The sequence below is a fragment of the Scyliorhinus canicula genome, chromosome 1 (assembly GCF_902713615.1).
Source record: "Scyliorhinus canicula chromosome 1, sScyCan1.1, whole genome shotgun sequence".
NCBI lineage: Eukaryota > Metazoa > Chordata > Chondrichthyes > Carcharhiniformes > Scyliorhinidae > Scyliorhinus > Scyliorhinus canicula.
Genome location: NC_052146.1, coordinates 39,071,443 through 39,092,625, shown reverse-complemented (window position 1 = coordinate 39,092,625; position 21,183 = coordinate 39,071,443). Strand labels below are relative to the sequence as shown.

The following is a 21,183-nucleotide window of genomic DNA, read 5'->3' as shown; positions in this document are numbered from 1 at the left end:
GAAGGTTCCAGCCTTGACGCCATTCTGTGTACACAGTGGCCACTGGAGAGTGATCAGCAACAGGGCCGAGGGACACAAAGGGCCTGATATTCCCACTCTGTCGCACCCGTTGGACTGGGTGAATAGTGGGAGAGACCCAAAGCAGGTTTCGTGCTGGGCACCAAGCCAATCGCGAGTCACCAGACTCGCTATGCCCAGCACAATCTGGATCGTGCCCTCGCTGGCCGTGATCCAGGTCTGTTTGAGGTCGCATTCTCCTGGCTCTCGGTAGCCACAGCCACACCGGCTCTCGGTAGTCACAGCCACACTGGCTCTTGGTAGTCACAGCCACACCGGCAAGGCCTCACTTGTGTCTGGGTTAGTATTGGTCTGCACAAGCGGACACCAGATGTGATGGCCACGCTGGGAAGTTTGGAGGCCTTTGGAGCCTCCCAGATGGTCGGGGACAGGGCTGGCAGTAGCAAAATGGCACTACCAACCTGATACTGCAGGGGTGCTAGGTTGGCACTGCCAGAGTATTGGGGCAGTGCCAGGTGGCAGTGCCAAGGGGCAGTGCCTTATGGGGGCCTTGCTAATGTAAGGGGAAATGGGGGTATGAAAGGTGGGGGGGGGAGGATGAAGGGGGTGACCTGAAAGGTGGACCCCTAAGGTGGGGGGAAGCCCTCAATGACCTTGTAGCAGGGTTGGGGAGGGGGGACGATGCCCCGATGCCCATGAGGTTCAATGGGTGTACGGCTGGGTCATCCTCATGCCTGGGTAGTTGGGGGGGGTGGGGACTTCATGCTAACCTTTAGCGGAGGAGAGTTTGTCCCTCTGGGTTAGAGAGTTGGGGCTGTTGCCCATGCCTGCAGGGTGGGAGGAGGTGGAGGTCTGGATTTCCATGGGTGGGGGTGCCCTTTAAAAATGGCATTCCGGCCTCTGAAGAGCCAAGTCTAGTTTCCCACTGCAGAAAAAAATTCGAAGTGTGGGATTTATCGGTGAAAAACTCCCCATCTCCCCAAAAAATAACTAAGTGTGGGTGAATACAGGTCTGGTTCGCACCAAAGAAGTCGGAGCAAATCACCCTGCCAAACCCACCCAAAATGACTCTTAAAGCTGGATTTTGTGACCACACCCGCCGCAAGATTGCCACGGATGGAGACAATGTGATGGTCCGTGGACCTCAGGTGGGAATTTCCAGTTGCCGGGTGGGTGCGGCCGAAAAATCCCGCCCCTTAATCATTATTTGGGTGTATCACGGCCCAAGATTAATTGTAGCATTCCCAATGTTGTTTCTGTTACACATTACTTCATGTTTTCACCACTAAGGTATCAGAAATGTGCAACCTCCCATTTCATAGCAAATTTTCAAGTGTCTTTTTGAAATATGAATTAGTATCGCTCGCATAACTTAGTGATGTATTTTTAGTATTTTCTGTAGGTTCAAACTTTGAATTTTAATGAGACGACGAGCAATGGTTAAGGTGATTGCTGATTAAATGCAGAAGTCTGTCAGAAATATCAAACATTTATCCCAATTCCTAAAAAAAGAGTTTTGATTTAGAATCTGAACGTCATAACACATTATGAAGTTAATGTTCAAATAAACAAAAACAAGGGATTCCCAAGCAGCTTTATGGTCACAGTATTGGCTTCCCAACCTAGATGTCCAAAAGTTCAAATTCCTGGGGTGCATATTGCTCAGCTTGCTTGGCACAATTGTGATGGGTTCTGTCATCTTTTGGCTAGGCTTGCTCAGTGTCTACTGCTTTATGATGAAGCTTTCCATCTGTTACTGAGTGAAATCTGGCCGTCCAGCTCACCCTTTGCAACCAAGCTTCCTTCCTGTTGGTGGGACATTGAGTGTTACTGGCAGTGATCCTGAAGAGTTCCACGGTACTGATCACCTCTTCCAGCTGAAGGCTGATAAAGACCTGATAACTGATTGCACTCCCATTCTTGACCTTTCCTCAGCTGTAAACTTCACAACATTTAAATTACTTTTTAAAAACCCTGCGTAGCTTCGCAAATCAAATCATACTTTCAAGAAAGTCCATTTTAAGGACAAATAGAATTATTTTATTCAAAGAATTGAAGATTGAAATTGAATAAAAGCTTTGGGAGCACTCCTTGTTTGACTCATGGCTGAATAAAAGCCCAAATTAAAGAAAATAGATGTAGAGAGATTAAAAAGTGGAAGGAAATACATTTCAGAAAAATATGTAGGCTAAAGATAGATAAAAATAGAGAAAAATGCAGAGATGGTCTTGGAGGATAGAAATTGTCTAAGTTCAAGAACAGAGAGGATGCCTAGGCAGGTACGGATATGTTATAATCAGAATGGCAAAGGACAGCACAGTGGCGCAGTGGGTTAGCCCTGCTGCCTCACAACGCTGAGAATCCAGGTTTGACCCCGGCCTTGGGTCACTATCCGTGTGGAGTTTGCACATTCTCCCCGTGTTTGCGTGGATCTCATCCCCACAACCCAAAGTTGTGCAGGGTAGGTCGACTGACCATACTAAATTGCCCCTTAATTGGGAAAAAAAAAATTAGATACTCTAAATTTATATTGAAAAAAATAATCAGAATGGCAATGCAGCAGATAGAAAAGGATAAGTTTAAATTTAAGAGACCAAATCAGTCGGAAAAAAATATTGTTTGGAAAATTCTGATGTTTGAAGAGGCGAAAGAACAGTTCTGACCTTGGAGAAAATACTGAGCATTTTGTTCCCAATCACTGTTGTTACTTACAATGGAATCTGTCTCAGTACTCACTCATTGCACTGTATTTTGTGACTATGGGAGTCATGAGCTGTTCCTCTAATGGAACTCAGACTTGAGAAAGCGTTTAAATAGTTGTACCTTTGCAGATGGGTCAACTCACTCCTGCTCTATTACAGTCGGTTTTCATTAGCAAAGTTCAAGGTAGATGAAGTAATTGAGGGTTTTACACATGGGCAAATTATTTTTCTTAGATATTATCTTGAATTAATAAAATGCAGATTCAAGTGCAGCAACACTATATAGATTGTTTTTAAAAAAATAAATGAACACAGGTCCCTCATCATCTGCAAAAAGAATAAAAGAGAAGTGAGTGAACATTACGGCGTAATATTGTCATATCTCTTTGCATTACTGACTAACTTGATCTGTCATTATAGAATCCCTACAATGCAGAAGGAGGGCATTCGGCCCATCGGGTCTGCACCGACCCTCCAAAAGAGCATCCTACCTAGGTCCACACCCCCACCTTATTCCCGTAACCCCACCAAACCTAATTCCCGCAGTTCTTCTATTTTGACACTTCTGTATTGGTGATTTTGCTTTTTCTTTTTAAATTTTAGAGTACCCAATTCATTTTTCCAATTAAGGGGCAATTTATCGAGGCCAATCCACCTAGCCTGCACATCTTTGGGTTGTGGGGTCGAAACCCACGCAAACACGGGGAGAATGTGCAAACTCCACACGGACAGTGACCCAGAGCCGGGATTGAACCTGGGACCTCGGCTCCATGAGACAGCAAGGTTAACCCACAGCGCCACCTTGCTGCCGTTATTTTGCTTTTTAAGAGGTCCTGTGGGCTACATTCCATTTGGTTGACAATGCCGGTTACTGCTGAAATCTGTTTTTGAAGCCAGCCCAATACATTCATGCTACTTCTATGAATATACTTTTAAATTTCAAGCTAAGCATCTAGACGATGAATGTGAAAAGGGTATTTGATTGATGGAAGCATTATAGGCCAGGTCATAAGAACATGTCATTCAGCTCCTCAAGCCTGTTCCACCATGGCTGATCTGTACTTGAACTCTACTTATTTGTGTTTGATCCATAGCCCCCTAGGTACTGTGACTTATTGCCTAGGCCAACCTGCGGCATGGGGAGATGTGACGTCAATCTCCCAACACTGCATCAAAATTAGGAAGTTCTTGTTGGTAATGAGATTGGAGAATATAAATGCCAAGTTTTCCCCACTAAAAAGTGAAATAAAATACCGATTAGCCTCCATTTGATTTATTCTCTTGCCATTTTAGTTTGCCAATGGGTGCTCCAGGAGAAGGGGAAATTGAGCAGTGTAAGACGAGTACAGGTTTGAAATGGTGAGATTTTCTGGTTTGACAGTGATGTCCGATGATGTTAGTTCAGCTGGCTAAAACCAGTGAAGCCAATTCCTTCGGTTGGACAAATTGCTCCAATGTGTAAAAGAGTTGATTCTGTTACTTTTCCAAAAGTAACAGGGAAAATTAAAGTTCATGAAGATCAAAACACTGTGCAAATCCTGTTCCTTGAGAAACATCAAATGTTTCACAAGCATTTTGGAATGCTTGAGAATGGATCACAAATTGGATTATGCGCCCAGATTTCAATGTATTCCTGTACTTTGTTAAATGTACATTGGTCGGGTGACATAATAGAAGTACTTTTCATACTTATGCAGATTTATTCCTGAAATTACTGATGCAGATATGTACACCATCTGTCAAATGCAGTTTTCTAAGTAAACAGTAAAGGCCGCATCCACTGAACGCTGATTATCTTTCCCGATACTTGGCTTGTTGCACCCAGCCTGTGAGGGTTGGAACTGCCTCAGCTTCAAGCCACAGGGAGGTTTATCACGCAATTGGATTCTTGCCAAAATTCGTTACATATTCCGGCACAGTGTGGTTTCAATTGCTGTAAACCATTGACCTGGTCTATATCTTTATTGGTAATGTCTGAATGTTTTTTCCTCAACAACCTGTCTCTCTGTGGCACGTGGAATTTCTTTAAAAGCTTTGAACACGCTTTCCTTGGAAATGTTTATTCCCATTCCTGTGCATACTTGTAAAGATATAGAAAGATTTTAGTTAGTATCTGCCTGATCCAGAAACATTTGACAGAACTTTGAGTTCATCCAGGCAATTGCATTTTTTTCCCTGTCAGTCTTTTTCTGTCAGCCGACCTGTCTCCCCACCCCCCCCCCCCCCCCCCCCCCCCCCCAACCAAATATTTGGGCCTTATTGGAATGGGATCAAGTGCTCTGAGTTCTCAATACTGAATTCTCTATCCCAGAGGTTTGCAGGTGCTCCGTCCTTGAATACATTAAAGGCCTGGGATAGACAGATTTTCTGTCTCTCGGCGAAACGAGGGATATGGGGCAGCGCGGTAGCATGGTGGTTAGCATAAATGCTTCACAGCTCCAGGGTCCCAGGTTCGATTCCCGGCTGGGTCACTGTCTGTGCGGAGTCTGCACGTCCTCCCCGTGTGTGCGTGGGTTTCCTCCGGGTGCTCCGGTTTCCTCCCACAGTCCAAAGATGTGCGGGTTAGGTGGATTGGCCATGCTAAATTGCCCGTAGTGTCCTAAAAGTAAGGTTAAGGGGGGGTTGTTGGGTTACGGGTATAGTGTGGGTTTGAGTAGGGTGATCACGGCTCGGCACAACATCGAGGGCCGAAGGGCCTGTTCTGTGCTGTACTGTTCTATGTTCTATGGGAGTGGGCAGGAAACTGGAGTTGAAACCCAAAATCAGCCATATTGAACGGTGGAGCAGGCTCAATGGGCCATGTAGCGAGCGCCTCCTAATTCTTGTGTGTTCTTGTGTCTTGGCCAGTCACCCACACCTGCCACTGCTGGATTTTGATCAGATGACGGAAATTAACTGCCCCCCACCCCCCTCATCTATCTGCTGCTGAAATCAGTTAGTTCAACATAGCGCGGGGATCGAACCTGGAACCTTCCCAAAGTGTACCACTCAGATATTCCCTGTGTGCATTCAGAAAGCCATTAGGAAATCATTGAACATTGATTTTTCTTTAAAAACTTTTGTGCAAACGTTACTTTAAAGCCCACTAACAAACTATTTGAATCTGTTTTTGACTTACGGTAATTGTTTCAAAAGTCCCCTCGCTGTCCTTTTGTAAACAAGTGCACCTTAGAAAATCCAGATTTGTGATATCCTTTATTTACCCTGCTGGTTCCATTCTCAAATAAACCCTGATCGATTTTTCAAACAGGACTTCCCTTTCATGAAACTATGCTGTCTCTGACAAATAATATTATGACTTTCTAAGTACCCTATTGCCACTTCCTTTATAATGGATTGCAGCAAATTCCCAACGATTATGTCAGGGTGACTGGCCTGCTGTTCCCTGTTTTCTCTCTCCCACACTTCTTGAATGGCACTGTTATATTTTCTACCTTCCCATCTGCTGGGACCATTTCCGAATCCAGGGAGCTTTGGAAGATGCAGTCACTATCTCTGCAGTTACCTGTTGACCTTTGGGTAAAGGCCATCAAGTCTGAGGGACGTTCCTCACTCTCATTAAACCCAGAGTTCCCCTTTATTACTGGAATGATTTTTGTGTCTTCTGGTGTGAGGACAGATTTTTAAGAATGGTTTACCTCCTGGGTTATTTCCTTATTATAATTTCTGCGGTGTCAGCCTGGAAGGCATTCCCAATTACGTTCCTTACTCTCTTTCTGCATACTTGTAGAAACTCTTACGATCTGTTTTTTTGTTATTTCTTGTTAGTCGAATCTCATATGGCCAATGGGTGTTTATATTCTATTTTTTCTTTATCAATTTCTTGGTCATTAGTTAATTCATAGAACATAGAACAGTACAGCACAGAACAGGCCCTTCGGCCCTCAATGTTGTGCCGAGCCATGATCACCCTACTCAAACCCACGTATCCACCCTATACCCGTAACCCAACACCCCCCCCCCCAACCTTACTTTTTAAGACACTACGGGCAATTTAGCATGGCCAATCCACCTAACCCGCACATCTTTGGACTGTGGGAGGAAACCGGAGCACCCGGAGGAAACCCACGCACACACGGGGAGGACGTGCAGACTCCGCACAGACAGTGACCCAGCCGGGAATCGAACCTGGGACCCTGGAGCTGTGAAGCATTTATGCTAACCACCATGCTACCCTGCTGCCCAATCTGTGTTCAGAAAGGAATAGTCACTTCCAGGGTTGTGCATTATTCCTTTATGCTAATGAATTATATTGCACTCTGAGCTAATACTATAAACGTATGCTCTGGTCATTTTTGATTTAACTTTAATAACAGATTTCTCTGCAATGAATGTTTAGCTGTTCACATTGTGGCCTTGCTTTACTTGGGAAATTTTGCTCACTGATAGTTATTTACTGCTTCCAATAGATAAGACCATAAGACTTTGGAGGAGAATTAGGCCACTCGGCCCATCGAGTCTGCTCCGCCATTCAATCATGGCTGATATTTTCCTCATCCCCATTCTCCTGCCTTCTCCCCATAACACCTGATCCCCTTATTAATCAAGAACCTATCTATTTCTGTCTTAAAGACACTCAATGATTTGACCTCCACAGCCTTCTGCGGCAGAGTCCCACAGATTCACCACCCTCTGTCTTAAAGGATCATCCCTTCAGTCTGAGATTGTGTCCTCTGGTTCTAGTTTTTCTTACAAGTGGAAACATCCTCCCCATGTCCACTCTATCCAGTACTCGCAGTATTCTCTAAGTTTCAATAAGATCCCCCGTCATCCTCCTGAACTCCAATGAGTACAAACCCAGAGTCCTCAACTCCTCATCTGACAAGCTCTTCATTCCAGGGATCATTCTTGTGAACCTTCTCTGGACCCTTTCCAAGGCCAGCACATTCTTCCTTAGATACGGGGCCCAAAACTGCTCACAATACTCCAAATATGGTCTGACCTGAGCCCTGTACAGCCTCAGTAGTACATCCCTGGTCTTGTATTCTAGCCCTATCGACATGAATGTTAACATTCGGGCAGCACGGTAGCACAGTGGTTAGCAGAGTTACTTCACAGCTCCAGGGTTCCAGGTTCGGTTCCTGGCTTGGGTCACTGTCTGTGCGGAGTCTGCACGTTCTCCTCATGTCTGCGTGGGTTTCTTCCGGGTGCTCCCACAGTCCAAAGATGTGCAGGTTAGGTGGATTGGCCACGATAAATTTCCCTTAGTGTACAAAAAAAAGGCTAGGTGGGGTTACGGGGATAGGGTTATGGGCCTAAATAGGGTGCACGTTCCAACAGCCAGTTCAGACTCGATGGGCTGAATGGCCTCCTTCTGCACTGTAAATTCTATGTTCTAACATTGCATTTGCCTTCCTAACTGCTAACTGAACCTGCATATTAATCTTAAGAGGATCTTGAACTTGGACTCCTAAGTGCTTCAGATTTTCGAAGACATTTAGAAAATAGTCTATGCCTCCATTCTTCCTTCCAAAGTGCTTAACCTCACACTTTTCCACATTGTATTCCATCTACCACATCTTTGCCCACTCTCCTAGCCTGTCCAAGTCCTTCTGCAGCCCAACCTGCTTCCTCAATACTACCCGATAGTTCTTGTTGGTCATTTGGCAGGTTCTCCAGTACGAGTTACAACTGGGATTTGCTACAAGAGAAATTAATTAGGCAAACTGTTAGGATTTTTTCTTTGCTTTTAGGTGGCTTTCATTTTATTTGTCCACTGAATTATCATTTCAGTATAAAAGCGGCATTGTTCCAGTTGACCATAAGCTGCTTTCCCCTTTGAGGGGGAGAGCTGGTGATGGTTTAACCCAGTGTGCTTCAAAGTTTTTTCCGGGGACCCATTTTTACCAACCGACCAACCTTCGGGACCCAACCCGGTTGACATTCGCGAACCACGCCGGCCGACCTTTGCGACCCACACTGGCCGACCTGCGCGACCCACCATTTTCTCTTACCTCGTTTGCTGCTGACAAAAATAGAGAAAATGGTTTTGGGTCCCTTTGTCCCTCGTACACGCTCCTCCAATGGAACCTGTTGGATGAAGGTGAAGCCTTCCTGTGTCGGAAAGTATGGAGTCGCCATCTGTCCAAAGTTCTGAATTTTTTCCTGTAAAATTTTATCAAATAACCTCCCCCCCAAACTAATAAAAAAATGAATAAAATAAATGAAAAAAATGAATAAACCCCCCCCCAAACTTGTAAAAAAATGAATAAAATAAATGAAAAAAGAAATTAAATGAATAAAATAAATGAATAAAAACCACTGCAGAACTTGTAAAACAAAAAGCTGCAACCGTTTTAAAAAATAGCAGCCGCACTGCACATGCGTGCCCGATTACCGGCGCGCATGCACAATGCAGCCAAATTTTTTTTAAAAACATGTTCGTGGCCGCTTGCAGCCGGCGTTATGAAAAGCTGGCTGCTGCGCGGGGATTTACACGTTCAGGAGCGCCGCGGACAACAGCTCCGTGACCCTCCCGGCACCCGCCCACGACCCACCCACGGGTCGCGCCCCCGATTTTGAAGAACACTGGTTTAACCCGAGGGTCACCACACCTCAGGTGAGGGGCAAGGTTGAGAAGGCAGGGCCTTCATGAATAACCTCAGCTGTGGCCTAGTGGTTAGCACAACCGCCTCACGGCGCTGAGGTCCCAGGTTCGAATCCCGGCCCTGGGTCACTGTCTGTGTGGAGTTTGCACATTCTCCCCGTGTCTGCGTGGGTTTCGCCCCCACAACCCAAAAAATGTGCAGAGTAGGTGGATTGGCCATGCTAAATTGCCCCTTAATTGGAAAAAATAATTGGGTAATCTAAATTTATTTTTTAAAAAATGAATAACCTCAGCTGGTATGGGAATTGAACCTGCCCTTGCTGGCCTTTGTCTGCGTCACAAACCAGCTGTCCAGCCAACTGAGCTGAACTGGCATAACTTCCTAATACATAACCAAACTGATTATTGCAGTAGCCAGAGTAAGATAGCATTTTCAGTTCATTAAAAACATGTAATTCTCTACTTAAAATATAAATAAAATATCACCCTTACTGGCATTCTGATTGGTTCACGAAACACATACTGTTGAACCGCCTGCACAGCCAAAATATTCTTGCAGAACAATTTTGATCTTTCTCCTCTAACCTGGCCAGATATGTCTTGCCCCCCCCCCATCTCAGTGCCAATTTTAATAGTCCAGTTATGAACCAATGGATTATACCACCCCCTGGTGTTCTGAACTGGAACAGTCTTCTTGGCCGTTTCCATAGTGTATAAAAAAGCAGGGAGGATAAAAAAAGGTCCTTGAGAATAGTTCCTTTCACAGCCTGGCCCAGAATTTCCTGTAGGTGTGTAACCCGGAAGTCACACCTGAACTTGCACCCATTCCACTAAGGTCAAATTCTGCTTGATGCAGAAATGTGGCGTTTTGCTGACTGATTAGCGCATCGTGGTAACATGCTTTCTCGGCATGTCACGGTAAAATCTAGAATGGAAAGCTGACGGGGAGGTAAGGTATGAGTTCAATCTCATGTTGTGAGAACTTGTAACCCAGGGGTACAGAGTACCCTTTGTTCCTTTGTGTCAATGTAGTGATTTCTCCTCCTGTTCAGTATATGATCTGTGTGGTAGTAACCACTGCTGCATATATTAGGGTATGTATGGTAAGGCCCTATACTACAGGTACGGGGTGTAGTCCCTGCCTGCTGGCTCCGCCCAGTAGGCGGATTATAAATATGTGTGCTCCTCGTACAGCAGCCATTTCGCCAGCTGCTGTAGGAGGCCACACATCTTAGTGTAATAAAGCCTCAGTTGTATTCAACTCTCGTCTTTGTGCAATTGATGGCGCATCAATCTGTAGGCCTCCTAGTTTACAGAATAGTTTCCTTTCAAAGCCATGCTGAATTGGATTAGCACATGAAGAGGATACATTTTAACAGCAATAATCACCAAAACTTTGTATTGGACATGTACATATTCCATGGCCTAGACTCTGATATACCATGCAGTCACAGAATTTCCAATTCCTACTGCTTTCTGATCATTGGCTGTACTATTCTGTGCTTTTGATTTAATATCTTTATGACTCAACAGCATTGTGCATTTAGGTATTGATTCTCTGTATGTCGATGGCAGGAAGTGTCTTCGTAGACTCAGGAACTGGTGAAACTTTCTCAGTTCTCATTTCCTCACCCAAATTCAGTAACTGTAGCCTCATAACAAGAATATCTTGCCATAACCACTACTCACCACAGCCTCATTATGACCTCCTTTCATTCATGTAACAAGCAACTCTACTCTTTCTGATAAAGAGTATCACTTGTTTTGCCTAATTGACTGGAAGTAGAATAATTGGCTGCGTAACCTGTACAGTAGGTCCACTGAATAGAATCCACTGATGTCCAAGCTTAGCCTTGGCCAATGAATCTTCCCTGACGAGTGGCTGTTAATTTGTGGATATTTACACGTTGCTGCATTTTTAAAAAGATTTGTCTAAAGTCACTCACTCGTAACTCTGAAGAGGTTGAGGCTTTAATATGCAGTATCATTCAACACGACTGAGAACTGAACCCTTTGAATGCAAAATGCAAGGGACTAAAAATTGATTTGTGCTATTTGTTTTGACTGCAAAGGTCAATTCACAACCTTCCCACGTTTGTTCAGGAGGTACATTTGACGCTGCCAGCTCATCCACATGATTGATGCTTAGATTCTGAGTGACTGCCAAACTTCTGGCTGCCTCTGCATTTAGCAGAGAGCTGAGCACGTTTGCAGAGACTTTATGCAGTCAACCTGTTCTTAAAGGCAATCTGCCCCTTTTAAAGGGAAACTGCACTATATTACAGGAGGCTGCTACTGCTGACTATTAGTACTGAAAATGTAAGAAAAGGAAAAAGGAAGCCTGGAGTATAAAGAGTATAACAGATGGGGATATCCTGATATATGACATAAATGGTGATATACCACTGGTATCAGTCAGTCATCTGTTAGACTCTCGAAAGGTTGGACACAATCCGAGGAACAACATGCTACTCTGTAACCTGTTCAAGTGTAATATTAATAAACAAGTGTTCAGCAGATAGCAAAGTATGTCTATAGTTTGAATAGAAACCAAGTCCCACACCTAGAGTCCAAGATAAAAGGACCATCTGAGAACATGATGACAGCGTTGGAGACACTGATGTAAAAATCACATCTGTGTTATGGAAGAAACCACAGAGTAAAGAAAGTTTTGAAAGTGATGGAACCATCAATTCACTAGACACGTGCTTTAAGATATGAACAGTGGTTTTAATCTACTTACAACAGAGCCAGCCTGTTCCGCGTTGAACTCTCGATGAACTGAACGACTGGCTCTGAGCATTGATATTTATACAGCAGTCCAGGGGGAGGAGTCGTGGGCGGAGCTAAGGGTGGAGCCCTGTACAAACTCCTAAGCATTCCCAGAGCTACTCCCCCTAGTGGTCAGGCAACGCAACTGCGCTTACAAATGCATGGTCTCATGTATATACAATACAGTGTGAATTACGGAGTTACATTCACCACATTCACCTCCTACAAAAAAATCAAGTCCGGCGGGGGGTGGTGGTTCATAAATTGAGTCTGTCCGGTGGTTGGACTGTCCGCTGTGATCTGCGGAGCACCAGGGTTGCAGCCTCTTGCGGTGGCTGGACGGGTGTTGTGGGTTGGGGTACGATGGCGGACTCCAGGGAAGATCTCGTCCGAGCTCCATACCCGTCTGGTTCGACTGGGGACTGAGGGCGCTGGGGGTTAGCCGGTCAGGCGCGCGGAACAGGTGGAGCGAGCTAGTGGGCTCAGGAGCGCGAGGGGGCGGCTGGGTTGCGTGGAACCGATGCAGCGAACTAGTGGGCTCGGGAGCCCTAGGGGGCGGCAGGATGGGGTGTAGGGTGAGGGGTACATCTGTAGTGATAGAGGGGATGCTGGACCCGGCGGGTGCAAGGTCCCGGAGGGATATGGTGTCCTGACGGCCGTCGGGGAACTTGACGAAGGCGTACTGGGGGTTGGAGTGGAGCAGGCGCACCTTCTCAACAAGGGGGTCGGTTTTGTGTGCCCTGACGTGTTTCCTCAGGAGTACCGGGCCCGGTGTCCTCAGCCATGCCGGGAGTGAGACCCCCGTGATAGTGCCCCTGGTAAAAATTAAGAGCCTCTCGTGAGGGGTCTGATTGGTCGCTGTGCATAAGAGGGACCTAATAGTGTGGAGCGCGTCTGGGAGGACTTCCTGCCAATGGGAGACTTGGAGATTCCTGGACCGGAGGGTCAGTAGGATGGCCTTCCAGACCGTCGCATTCTCCCTCTCCACCTGCCCGTTCCCCCTGGGGTTGTAGCTGGTAGTCCTGCTCGAGGTGATGCCCTTGTCGAGCAGGTACTGACGCAGCTCGTCGCTCATGAAGGACGCACCCCGGTCGCTGTGTACGTAGCTGGGGAAACCAAACAGGGTGAAGATACTATGCAGGGCCCTAATGACTGTGTGGGAGGTCATGTCAGGGCACGGAATAGCAAATGGGAAGCCGGAGAACTCGTCGATGATGTTGAGGAAATAAATGTTCTTGTTAGTGGAGGGGAGTGGCCCTTTGAAATCGATTGCAAGGCGTTCAAAGGGCCTAGAAGCCTTGACCAGGTGGGCCCTGTCTGGTCTAAAAAAGTGCGGTTTGCACTCCGCACAGATCGGCCAGTCTCTGGTGATGGCTTTTACCTCCTCAGTGGAGAAAGGCAGATTTCGGGCTTTGATGTAGTAGACGAGCCGGGTGACCCCCGGAGGCAGAGGTCGTTGTGGATGATTTTCAGGTGGTCGATCTGCGCGCTGGCGCACGTCCCGCGGGATAGGGCATCTGGGGGCTCGTTGAGCTTCCCCGGTCGATACTTAATATCGTAGCTATAGGTGGAGACTTCGATCCTCCACCGCAGGATTTTATCGTTTTTAATCTTGCCCCTTTGCGAGTTGTCAAACATGAAGGCAACCGATGTTTGGTCGGTGATGAGGGTGAACCTCCTACCTGCGAGGTAGTGCCTCCAGTGACGAATAGCCTCCACAATGGCTTGTGCTTCTTTTTCGACTGCCGAGTGTCGGAGTTCCGAAGCGGAGAGGGTACGGGAGAAGAATGCGACTGGTTTCCCTGCCTGATTTAATGTGGCTGCAAGAGCTACCTCTGAGGTGTCGCTCTCAACCTGAAAGGGGGTGGATTCATCCACCGCCCGCATGGCCGCTTTGGCGATGTCCTCCTTGACGCAGTTGAAGGCCTGGCGCGCCTCAGCTGACAGAGGAAATAGTGTGGCATTAAAGAGTGGGCGGGCTTTGTCCGCATATTGAGGGACCCACTGGGCGTAATACGAAAAGAATCCCAAGCACCGTTTGAGGGCCTTGGGACAATGAGGGAGAGGGAGTTCTAAGAGGGGGCGCATACGGTTCGGGTCAGGACCCAGGACTGAGGCGGCCATCGGCCTCGAATGCTGTGTAGTGGCGGTCCTCCGGGCGGATTGGGAGCTGGTGGTATGCAGACTTCAGATCCACCGTGGAAAAAATCCGATACTGGGCGATCTGGTTAACCATGTCTGCAATCCTGGGGAGGGGGTACGCGTCGAGGAGCGTAAACCTATTAATGGTCTGACTATAGTCTACGACCATGCGGAATTTTTCCCCGGTCTTGACGGCCACCACCTGAGCTTTCCAGGGGCTGTTGCTGGCCTCTATGATCCCCTCACTGAGAAGCCTTCGGACCTCCGATCGGATGAACACCCTATCCTGCAGGCTGTACCGCCTGCTGCGAGTGGCTACGGGTTTACAGTCCAGGGTGAGGTTGGCAAAGAGAGGAGGGGGGGAGATTCGCAACGTGGCTAGGCTGCAGATAGTGAGTGGGGGTAGGGGTCCGCCGAAACTGAGGGTCAGACTCTTCAGATTACACTGGAAATCAAGGCCTAATAAGAGTGGGGCGCAGAGTTCGGGCAGGACATAGAGCTGGAATTTGGCATAGCTAGCGCCTTGGATTGTGAGCGTCACGGCGGTGCGCCCTTGGATCTGGACAGAGTAGGAGCCCGAAGCGAGGGAGATAGTTTGCCGCGCGGGGAAAATGGGGAGCAAACAGCGTCTTACCAGATCTGGGTGTATGAAGCTCTCAGTGCTCCCGGAGTCGAAAAGGCACGGCGTGCTGTACCCGTTAATTTGGACCGTCGCCATCGAGTTTCGCAGATGCTTCGGGCGCGATTGGTCCAGTGTGACTGCGCTGAGTTGCGGGTCGTCGGCGGCTCGATCAGCTGTGCTGGAGTGGCCCCGTGATGACTGCCCTCTGAGTTCATAGTCGTTGAGGTGAGTTTCAGAGTTTGAAGGGGATGGATCCCAAGATGGCCGCCCCCATGAGTCGCACATGGCCGGCCGCATGGAGGAGGATTGCCAAGATGGCCGCCCCCATGAGCCGCACATGTCGGGTGGGGGCGGAGTCGGCATACAGGCTGCAGCATTTCGGGGCCTGCGGGCCTGTGAATTCAGGGAACGAGTGCTTTGAGCTGTGGGAGGGTTAGAGGCTGGGGCTTTCTTCGCCAGACACACTCTGGCATAGTGTCCTTTTCGCCCGCAGCTGCTGCAGGTCGCATTGCGGGCCGGGCAGTGCTGCCGCGAGTGCTGATTCTGGCCGCAAAAGTGGCAGGCTGGGGCAGCATTGTGGCTGGGCGGCCGCACGGCGCAGGCCTGGGGGAGTCGGTGGTCGGTGGCCCATCACGGGGTTCGCGGGGAACGAGGTGAGGCTGCGGAAGGAGACCTCCATAGTGGTAGCAAGTTCAACAGTCGCTTCAAGATTTAGGGTCCCCTTTTCCAGCAGTAATTTGACCTAAGGCCCGCAACAAAGGCATCGCGTACAGCAAGTTCTCTATGTTCTGCCGCGGTAACCGCCTGATAATTACAGTCACTGGATAAAGTTTTAAGATCTTTCAGGAATTCAGGAATTCTGTTCCGCGTTGAACTCTCGATGAACTGAACGACTGGCTCTGAGCATTGGTATTTATACTGCAGTCCGGGGGAGGAGTCATGGGCGGAGCTAAGGGTGGAGTCCTGTACAAACTCCTAAGCATTTCCAAAGATACTCCCCCTAATGGTCGGGCAACGCAACTGCGCTTACAAATGCATGGTCTCATGTATATACAATACAGTGTGAATTACGGAGTTACATTCACCACAGAAAGTACCTTGTAAAAACTCAGCAGGAGAGGCACACAGGAGAGAGATAATGGTGACTGTACCTGGTCAGCAGCCTCTGCCCTTGCTCCACCCAATTGACTTCCTCAGGGCCCCACAGAGGGGCCAGCAGTGGGAGTTATGTAAACACCATTTTGTTCTGGTATTGAGCAGCATCAGACGTTCAGGAAAGGAAGAAAAAGCTTCAGGTCAGTTCCTTCCTTTATGCTGTAGGTCTTCTAGTAGACAATGTTCTTCTAAGCCAAGTGGTGCAGGATTTCACTGTGGACGTTGAGTCTATTGTTAAAGCTGTTGATACTTATTTTAGCTCAAAGAAACACTTAGTAAATTGAATGAGCACATTTTAACCCGCAGCCACAAAAAGCAGGGGAATTGATTGAATTCTTTTTTTTCAAATTTAACAACATTTTTTCCAATTAGGGGCAGTTTTGCATGACCAATCCACCTAGCCGGCACATCTGTGGATTTTGGGGGTGAGACCCACGCAGACACGGGGAGAACGTGCAAACTCCACACGGACAGTGACCCGGGGCCGGGATCGAACCCGAGTCCTCAGTGCCGTGAGGCAGCAGTGCTAACCATTGTGTCACTGGGCCGCCCTATTGAATTATTTCTAACTGACCTATGTTGCCTAGCTAGTTCTTGCAGATTTGAAACGCTGAAGGACAAGCTAATCCACGAATGCATAGTTGTGGGTGGTCAGGTTTAAAATCTCTCTGACTTTCTGGAAACCACAGATGATCTTTCTTTGGATCAAGCGGTCCAGTATGCGAAGCAGGCTGAGCTCAGAGAATTTAATGGGGCTATAATTCAGCATGACTCCAAAACTTCACGTGACTGTTGACTGGGTGGGCCCATGGGCAACAGCTTTGTCCATAAGAGAGCCCATAAAACCCGACAAAAGGATGGGAAACTCCATGTCGGCAGCCATTTTGAGATGCTTGCACAGTGGGGCAAAAGCCCAACATAGATGCCAGGACTGCCCAGTAGGGGGTGTGGAATGCTTCCAGTGCCCTGGAACTGGACATTTCGAGCGTTTCTACAAATACAACTTTAATCAAAGTCGAAGGCAAGGAAGTATTTATGATCACATTCCCTCCAAGAAATGGAAAGTCAAAAAAAGTCAAGAGTTCCTGGGGGAAGTTGATAGTCTTAGTCTAGACTTTTAGAGTTTTTTTAAAATCATAGAATTTACAGTGCAGAAGGAGACCATTCGGCCCATAAAGTCTGCACCGACTCTTGGAAAGAGCACCCTACCCAAGGTCAACACCTCCACCCTATCCCCACAACCCAGTAACCCCACCCAACACCAAGGGCAACTTTGGACACCAAGGGCAATTTATTATGGGAGGAAACCCACGCACACACGGGGAGGATGTGCAGACTCCGCACAGACAGTGACCCAAGCCGGAATCGAACCTGGGACCCTGGAGCTGTGAAGCAATTGCGCTGTCCACAATGCTACCGTGCTGCCCATAAGTTACAGTTCAAGACTTTGAAACTACTTTTAAAATTGATACTGAAGCTGTTGTTATATTAGCAAATTACCTTGATTGGCTTCAGCCAATGACCATTTATCGGAAATTAAATTACAAGGTCCAGGAGGAAGAGACCTTCCAATCAATGGCAAGATTATTGTTCCTCTTTGCTACATAGGGATTACAGATTGTTGAAGTTGAGGTCCTGGAGGATGTTTCACCTTTCCAGTTTATGAACACACCATATTAAGTTTCTGTTGTCTTTTTAGAGAAATGGGCAGTGTTTTTAGTGGCTGAGCATCATTCAGATCTTAGTTTCATTGAACCTCCCTATGTGTTGCCTAGCCTATCTTCTGTTGTCCATGAAGAATCTTAAAGACAGAGAATGTCTTGCCTGAGTCCAGCTCAGAGTCCATTAAGGATCATGCTGCTAAAGAGTTGGTACCTTTCTGGGATGAAAATTAAGTGCCACCCATACTTCAGTACCAAGCTGAAAGTTTTCTACGCTCCAGACCTGGAGGTCAGCACAGAAGTAGAGGTAAAATCTTTAGCACTTCTGAAACTACGGAATCCTGCACAGTAATCTTACCCCTGAGGTTATTGTCTACAGGAAATTTGTTCCTTTATTTAAGATGATGCTGTCTTGCTTCAATATACTCAGAAATCCTTCCTATTGCCCATAGTACAGAGAGAAGTCTGGCTTTCTTATTACTGCCCACGAAAATTAGACAGTTTTCCAAATCATCACTGGGAAATCATCTCTTCTTTTCCTGAGAGTCTTAGAGGAATTTGTTCGTATTTTTCCTTTTGTTGTTTAAGTTTATTGAAATCTCAGATCTTCAATAATCAATACAGCAGTGGATGATATAACTGTGATAGTGCTCCCTGGAGCTGAAGGTCATTCCTATTCTAAAGTTCTTTCCCGATGTGCAACAGGTTCCTCAGTGTCCTGAGTTTTTCTCTTCCAGTCTCCGAGGGTCCAAGGTTGATTCACTTCAGTCTTCTCTTTTGATTCAGTCTTGCTGAAGGATCTTGTTGTCTTTGCAATTATGTCATCCTGGAACCTTCCCCTCTGCTTCCTAATAACGCTGACAGCAGCGCTGCTAAAGTGTTGTCCAGTTCTGCAAATGATGATATCCCACCAAATGCAGAAGAAAACCCTTGTGTCTCCAAGACGTCTTCTCTCAGGGCTGAGAATACTGTGGGAGACTGAATCTCCCCAGAACTGTGACTTGGGGAAGGGAAGAGGAGCAGTTGGAGATGGCTATAATCTATAGTTGTAAAAATGGAGTTACAGAAATACAATGTAAATATTTACAAACATAGTTTCATATTGTTGAAAGTGTCATGACACGGTCATTCCAGCCCCACGTGCCTCGAAGTCACAGCACAAGTCAATTAACCAATAATTCTTAGAAAAATACCCAAGTCTTTCAGCCCTCGGCAGCCCAATAATTACAGTCACTAGGTTTGTAAATGTAAACGCAATTACTGCTTATTTATAACAAGAACCTTTTAAAATAATAGTAATCTTTATTGTCACAAGTCGGCTTACATTAACACTGCAGTGAAGTTACTGTGAAAAGCCCCGAGTCACCACATTCCGGCACCTGTTCGGGTACACGGAGGGAGAATTCAGAATGTCGAAATTACCTAACAGCACGTGTTTTGGCACTTGTGGGAGGAAACCGGAGCACCCGGCGGAAACCCACGCAGACACAGGGAGAACGTGCAGACTGCACACAGACAGTGATTCAAGCCAGGAATTGAATCTGGGACCCTGGAGCTGTAAAACAACAGTGCTAACCACTGTGCTATCGTGCAACTATAATGTAATATGCAACAAATACAACTGGCTAAAGAACGAAGAAAAATTACAGCACAGGAATAGGCCCTTCGGCCCTCCAAGCCTGCGCCGATCCAGATCCTCTATCCAAAACTGTTTTCTAAGGATCTGCATCCCTCTGCTCCCTGCCCATTCATGTATCTGTCTAGATACATCTTATTGACGCTGTCGTGCCCGCCTCTACCACCTCCGCCGGCAATGCGTTTCAGACACCCACCACCCTCTGCATAAAAAACTTTCCACGCATATCTCCCTTAAACTTTTCCCCCTCACCTTGAACTTGTAATTGAGTCCCCACTCTGGGGAAAAAATTCTTGCTATCCACCCTGTCTATATCTGTCATGATTTTGTAGACCTCAATGAGGCCCCCCTCAACCTCCGTCTTTCTAATGAAAATAATCCTAATCTACTCAACCTCTCTTCATAGCTAGCGCCCTCCATACCAGGCAACATCCTTGTGAACCTCCTCTGCACCTTCTCCAAAGCATCCACATCCTTTTGGTAATGTGGCGACCAGAACTGTACGCAGTATTCCAAATGTGGCCGAACCAAAGTCTTATACAACTGTCACATGACCTGCCAACTCTTGTACTCAATACCCCTTCCGATGAAGGAAAGCATGCCATATGCCTTCTTGACCACTCTATCAACCTGCGCAGCCACCTTCAGGGTACAAGGGACCTGAACACCCAGATCTCTCTGTACCTCACTTTTCCCCAGGGCTTTTTCATTTACCGTACAGTTCACTCTTGAGTTGGATCTTCCAAAATGCATCACCTTGCATTTGCACGGATTGAACACCATCTGCCATTTCTCCGCCCAACTCTCCAATCATTCTATATTCTGATGTATTCTCTGACAGTCCCCTTCACTATCTGCTACTCCACCAATCTTAGTATCATCTGCAAACTTGCTAATCAGACAACCTATACCTTCCTCCAGATCATTTATGTATATCACAAACAACAGTGGTCCCAGCACAGATCCCTGTGGAACACCACTGGTCACAGTTCTCCATTTTGAGAAACTTTGTTCCACTACTACTCTGTCTCCTGTTGCCCAGCTAGTTCTTTATCCATCTAGCTAGTACACCCTGGACCCCATGAGACATTTTCTCCATCAGCCTACCATGGGGAACCTTATCAAATGCCTTACTGAAATCCATGTATATCAGTGACTCCACTCTGCTGCCCTCTGCTGGATGCTTGCCTTCACTTGAACACGGAGGGTTTCTTGCTCAGGTCCAGCTTCTGGATACAGTGACCGTAATGCCCTGATGCAAATTTTCCCCGCAACAGCCAATCACCGGCTCCGCTCTGCTGCCATCTGCTGGATGCTTGCCTACACTTGAACACAGAGGGTGTCTGGCTCAGGTCCACCTTCTGGATACAGTGACCACAATACAATGATGCAAATTTTCCCTGCAAGAGCCAATCAGTGTTTCCGCTCTTCTGTCCTCTGCAGGATGCTTGCCCTCACTTGAACACAGAGGATGCCTTGCTCAGGTCCACCTTCTGGTTACAGTGACTGCAATGCATTGATGCAAATTTTCCCCGCAACAGCCAATCAGTGTCTCCGCTCTTCTGCCCTCTGCAGGAAGCTTGCCTTCACTTGAACACGGAGGGTGTCTGGCTCAGGTCCACCTTCTGGATACAGTGACCACAATGCACTGATGCAAATTTCCCCCGCAACAGCCAATCAGTGTCTCCACTCTTCTGCCCGTTGCAGGATGCTTACCTTCACTTGAACACGGAGGGTGCCTTGCTCAGGTCCACCTTCTGGATACAGTGACCACAATGCACTGATGCAAATTTTCCCCGCAACAGCCAATCAGTGTCTCCGCTCTTCTGCCCTCTGCAGGATGCTTGCCTTCACTTGAACATGGAGGGTGTCTGGCTCAGGTACACCTTCTGGATACAGTGACTGCAATGCCTTGATGCAAATGTGCC

General features: G+C 47.1%; 1 protein-coding gene across 5 annotated transcripts in view; it reads left to right on the top strand.

The window, feature by feature from the left end:
• Positions 1 to 21,183, top strand: part of sh2b3 (SH2B adaptor protein 3) — a 242,067-nt gene that overhangs the window by 207,764 nt on the left and 13,120 nt on the right. The gene's annotated exons all lie outside the window — the stretch shown is intronic.